General features: G+C 40.2%; 2 pseudogenes; both read left to right on the forward strand.

Annotated features, from left to right (window-relative positions):
• Positions 1-828: 828 nt before the first annotated feature.
• On the forward strand, positions 829-1755 carry LOC110288719 (annotated as a pseudogene).
• A 2813-nt stretch (positions 1756-4568) lies between these two features.
• On the forward strand, positions 4569-6062 carry LOC110288720 (annotated as a pseudogene).
• The last annotated feature ends 260 nt before the right edge of the window (positions 6063-6322 follow it).

Below are 6322 nucleotides of genomic sequence, written 5' to 3' on the forward strand. Positions count from 1 at the left end.
AGAGGAAGCATTTCTTGCATGCTGAAGACATATGTATTCTCTGTTTGCATCTAGAATAATAAAAGAAACAAAACCAGACAGATTTGTTGAACATGGAATCTAATCCAGAGACACTGATGTGATAGAAGAGAAAGCGGTGAATAACCTTGAACTAATTGGCACAGAAGACATTCTAAACAGAACACCTTTAGGCCAGGAAGTGAGATTTAAAAAACTAATAAATGATCCCTCATGAAACAAAAGGGCTTGTGTAAGGCAAAGGAAACTATCACTCCATCAAGGAGGCAGCCTACAGAATTGGAAAATATTTTCACCAACTCCACATCTAATAGAGGAGTAATATGCAAACTATATAAAGAACTGAAGATGTCAAGTAAAACAAATCATCCATCTTAAAAATTGGATGTAGATCTAAATAGAATTCTCCAATGAGGAAACTCAAATGGTTGAGAAACACTTAAAGAAATGTTCAACATCCTTAGCCATCTGGGAAATGCACCTGTCAGAATGGCTAAGATCAACAATGCAAGGGACAGGTCATGCTGGGGATACAGTAAGGGGCACATTCATCGATGGTGGGACTGAAAATTTATATAGGTACTATGAAAGTCTGTGTGATCGTTTCGCTGGAAAATAGAAAAAGATCTACCCAAAATTGGGGTTTACCACTCTTGGACACATAGCCAAAGGATACTTCATCCTACCCAAGAGATATTTGCTCAACTGTGCTCACTGCTGCTCTGTTCACTAGAGCCAGAAACCAGAAACAACCTAGATTCCCCTAAAGAGAACATGGATAAAGACTGTCTGGTCTGTACCTCCCACTAGCACAGGTTTCTAGCAGCTCCTCTCTTGAAGGTCCACACTGACTACCAGTTCTCCCTGGATGATGATTTTACTGCCTTCCTAGTTGACAATGGTTCTGGCCTGGGCAAAGCCTGGTTTGCTGGTTATGATGCTCCAGGGCCATCTTCCCCTCCATTCTGGGGTTGCCCTAGGCACCAGGGCATCACAGTGGATAAGAGACAGAAGGACACATTTATGGGTGCTGAGGCCCAGAGCAAGAGAGGCATCCTGACCCTGAAGTACCCCATGGATCACGACATTGTCACCAACTGGTTCAATATAGAGAAGATCTGGCACCAAACATTCTACAACAAATTGCATGTGGTCCTCGAGGGGAACACTGTGCTGCTCACCATACCCCCTAGAGCCCTAAGGTCAATTGTGAAAAGATGACACACAACATGTTTGAGACTTATAAAGCCACAAGCATGTGAGTAGCCATCCAGGCTATGTTGTTCCTCTATGCCTCTGGTCATACCACTGGGATTTGGATGGAGTCCAGAGATGGGGTCACACCCAATGTGCACATTTATGAGACCTCTGCTCTCCTTGTGCCACCCTGTGTCTGGACATAGCTGGCTTGTACATGACAGCCTACCACATGAAGTTCACGACCACGTTTGGCTACAGTTCACCAATACAACTGGAAAGGAAATCATGCCTAATATCAGAGAAAAGCTGTGCTATGTTGCCCTAGACTTCCAGCAAGAGATGGCCACTGCTGCATTCTCTTCCTCCAGGGATAAAAGCTATGAGCATCCAGGTTATCACTATTGTCAATGAGCAGTTCTGCTGCCCTTAGGCTTTTTTTAGCCTTCCTTCTTCGGTATGGAATCCTGTGGCAACCATGAAACTACATTCAATTCCATCATGAAGTGTGACATTGACATTCTGTACATATATAAATGATATTCAGATTTCTATAATCTCCCTAACCTTTCTAGACTCCCGCCCACTTCTACAAACCTTTCCATCCTCCTAGTTCTGTTTCAGACATTGGTTCTTTTTGTTTGTGTTTGAGAATCCTAGAGTTTAACTAGGAATATCAGTATGGCCATGAGTTCAAAACTCTTTCTTGGAGGCCAAATGCAGGACACTGGATCTGGCTCACTGGATATATGGAAGATAATGACTCTCTCTCCCTCAGAACCCACCAATATTTCAGCAAAGGAGGGAAAAGTTGAATGGGTCCCTCCCTGTCCCATGATTTACTGTGGGGAGGTTTTAATCATGGATAGACTTTACATATACTCACAGGTGTTGGGAAGTCATGACTGCCTTGGCAGTCCTGTAGTGAAGAAAACAGATTCCATAGCCCTCTTCTTTATGGTCCAGATTTTATATACTTTCTGCTCCTTTTTTTCCTCTGAGGATCCATGAGGGTTCATGACTAAAAAAGACATTAATACCATTCGGCCATCTCTTATTATCGTGCTTTGAGCAGTTATGCATATTATTCCTCACTGTAGTTTATTGCAAAAAGGGCTTCTCTGAATGAATCTTAAAGTAGAATTTCCCCATGGATATAAACATAGATACTTAGAAGGGAGCTTGACACCTTGAGACTTTACATAAACAACAGTAATAAATTCTCCTCTAGGGCCAAAGGCATTTTCTATCCTCCTGTGGAACTGACCTCAAATCCAATCACAGATACACTGGCTATCCCTATAACAGTGATGCCACTATTGTGTAGGTGGACACATCTTTCTTGGCAGATTGGTATTGTACATCATAAGGGTCATGTCTGGGTAAGTCTGTTGATGCCATTACTCTGCCAGCATACTGTATAGCAAAGTCCAGAACTATGAAACCTAACTAGGTGGAAGAAAGTTTTCAGCTCCATTCCAGCTCGATTTCTTTATATTTTGCAAGCAACATGTGGGTTGTCTTTTGTAGCAGGGTCTTATCATATATTCATGGTGGGCAAATAGAAAGAGTGTGATGAACCTGTTTTATTTTCAAGATTTCTGGGGACTTCCTGAACAAAATTTCATATGGCAGTATCTCATACCTGGCATTGGGATTTTTTTTTGGGGGGGGGGAGGCTTGGATTTCAGCAGCAGTATTATGTAGACATACAGGCCATATACCTGTTAAATGTGTCTTTTGAGACTTTATCACTTGTATTATAAACAGTAAGTTTCCATGTGGCTTTTCAATTATATCCTTAGCTTTGGTTATCCCCTCATGCCACCAGCTTTTCTATCCTATCTCTGCTTAAATTTTCCTCATAGGTAGAATATTTATATTAATGATTGTACAAGTAATGGGCTTATGAGAGGACAAAAACTTTCACAACTTAAGCATTTCTGGGAACCTATTAGAGAAAAAATAATCAATATAAGAATCTATCAAAAAGAGGTGGCCCTTGAGTGGGGTAAAACACTCATGTTGCAAATGAAAGCCAATACTGATACTGACACTGTCAGGATCATACTTCCTAGTAACATTTATTGTGGTGAAACCTTCACTCTTCTCACAGATTATTCTTGTGATATCATCTAGGCATGACTAAAGGAAAACAAATTAAGGAATGTGACTTTTTATTACCTCTGAAACTATTATGAAGTTGAGATTTCTGATTTCTTTGGAAATTCCGGTACATTATATGGTGATTCTCTGGGAGAGAAAGGTAAAATGATGTTTTGTTAAAGTAGACACTGGTGAAAGGATATTTTGCTACTGAAGATGCACATGAAAGAAGGTTTGGCTGAGGCCAACACATGGGTGACAGGATGATTTGCTGAAGTAGACACAGTAGAGAGGATGTTTTACAGAAGGAGATACAGGTTAGAAGATGTTTTGTTAAGACAGACTTGTGAGAGGAGAGGTGGTGATAAGAAAGAATACAACTGTGACTTAACAGACAGTGGGAGGAGTGTCGGGCATTGGTTCCCCTTGCTCTGCCTCGATAGACTTTGCTGACCAGGCTCTGGGAATGGTTTGCCAGCACAGAGGAATAAAAAGAAATATTTAAACATTTGACTTGGCTTCTTGCAGATTGCAATTTATTAACAGTAAGGAGTCCATAGAAAGTTAACACTTAAATACAAATCAGTAAAACAAAACTATAAAACATGCATACATATGCATGTTAAACAATTAACTGGATTTATAACAAACCTTTAGAAAACAATATATTTTTAAATCTATATATGAATAGGCAAAGCATACACAGAAATTGTTGACGTAGGCATACAACTACTTGCATGAAATACTTGTCATTAATACTAATCAAAAGAGACTAATAATAAAATTAGCAATAACAATGTTTACTGTTTATATTGTTAAAAGCAGTTAGTAAGTGATTATCTCCCATACTACAGACATATGAGTGCTTTCTCATAGTCCAGGGTCAGGGGTTGGAATATGTACAATCTTAAACACACATCAGGATGGATTTGGCCTGGTTGTTCTCTTTAAGGAAAAGAAAATTCAGCTGGCAAGGATGAAGAACTAGGTGAACTAGGTTCTCAAGTTTGGTGGAGGTCATCTTCAGCAGAATAGGATGGTCCATTTAGAAATAGTGGGAGAAGGGAGAGGTGAGGGGAAAGGAGGAGCAGAATGGGAAAAGGAAAGGAAGAAGGAATTTAGGAATACAGGAAGGAGGAGAAGAAGAGGGAGGAAGATAGATGGGCGGATGGTGGGGCAGACCTGCAAGGGAGGAAGGGGAGGGAGGAAGAAGCCTCTGCGAGAGTCTATTCTAGGAATTTTCATCAATGGGGCTTTTAATCAGCAGCGTCTTGAGATGCAGGTATTTCAGTCTGGTTGGGGTCACAGCCAGAAGCCATAGATGGGCCCGGCTGCCTTTTTGGCAGTCACAAGCGAAAGAGGAGCAGTTCGGAGGGGTTGGCAACAAGCTCTAACGTTCATGGAACTGAAAACCAGGGAATGTATCCACATCAAGTTCTCAACTACATCTACTGGAAAGGGGTTAAGATTTCATCTAATGATGCTTATCAAAACTTATTTTTGGACGGGAATGATAGCGACATTAAAATCCATGCTCTCAGAAGAACATGGTGTTTACACAAAGTATTTTTATGTCAGTCAGGCTACTTGGCTAACGTTCTCAAAGGTACTTGGAGAGAATCACACCATGGCGTTATAAATCTGATCAAGAATAAGGATATTGATACCCGGTCTCTGCACTTTGTGTTTGGTTCCTTGTACACGGGTGCAGATTTTTCAATAACACCCCTGGAAGTTCCTCAAGTTTTGGCAGCAGCATGCCTGCTTCGGGTGGATCGAGTATTTCAGCAGTGTGAAGGAATCATGTAAGCAACTATCAACAGGAACACTGTGTGCTCCTATTATTTGGCAGCAGAAACCTATAGATTAAAAGCTGTAAAGACAGGATGCTTTGAATGGCTTCTTTGCAATTTGATGGTACATCCAAGTGTGGCACTTTACAAGGAAGTAGATATGAAGTTGTTGTATCTTCTAGCATTGTCTTCTGACTTATTAGTCATGCAAAAGGAGATCGATGTATATAACACACTGAAAATATGGATTTTCCTTTATCTTAATCCATGCTGGAACGGAACCATGAAACAGCTTTTACAAGATGCAAACAACTGGCTTTCCACCCACATCGAATATGTTGATAACATCAGCTTTCTTCAAAGTGAAGAAGGACTAATATTTCAACCAGTGTTTAAAAAGCTGAGATTTCAGCACATCATCTGTGACTTGACTTCCACAACTATTCTTGAACAAGATTGACAAATACCTATGGCATGGTTGTCACCCATTTACAAACAACAGTGGCTGATTTTGCTGCGAACACCAGAATATGGGATAATTGGACCACAGGTCATCAATGAACAAGAACTTGAAGAATGCACCATGAGGTGTGGTACAATGATCCCCAAAGATGGTAGATATACTTGGAAGTGGTCAGTTGGACGACTTGGCTTTCCTTTACGTGTGACCTTTACCAGGCAGTGTGTAATTTTAAGACAACAGTGTCAGTGGTGTGACGGTTCTGCCTGCCAAAACCATATCTGAAATGTCATATTCAGAATAACTTTGGTGTGTTTTGATTCCAATGAGAGAGTAACTTTCAGAAAAACAACAGGTTATAAATCCTCACCTTTGAATATAAAGAGGAGCAAATTGTAATGAAATTGGACAGTGATGTTCTAACCTTCCCTATGTGTATATTCTGCAATTTCCTTTTTGTAAACCTAGGAAATGCAGAAAACAAGTAATCTTACCAATCATTAGACTGTAAGCATTTTACAAGTATCAAATGGCTCATTTAATATGAAGGCTGTGTGAGGAAGACCAAAAACAAATTCATTATTCTTTGGAGTCTAGTACCACCAGATGTGACTGCTTCCCTCCATCACCTTATTTCCATGCATTTCTGAAGAAAACCTTTACTTCCAAAAAAGTATTTGTCAAATCAAATCAAATAAAGCTAGTCTTCTGATTTAAATTTACCGTCAAGAGCCAAGCTTGGAATGGA

This window comes from Mus caroli, unplaced genomic scaffold, assembly GCF_900094665.2.
Source record: "Mus caroli unplaced genomic scaffold, CAROLI_EIJ_v1.1 scaffold_11475_1, whole genome shotgun sequence".
Lineage (NCBI taxonomy): Eukaryota > Metazoa > Chordata > Mammalia > Rodentia > Muridae > Mus > Mus caroli.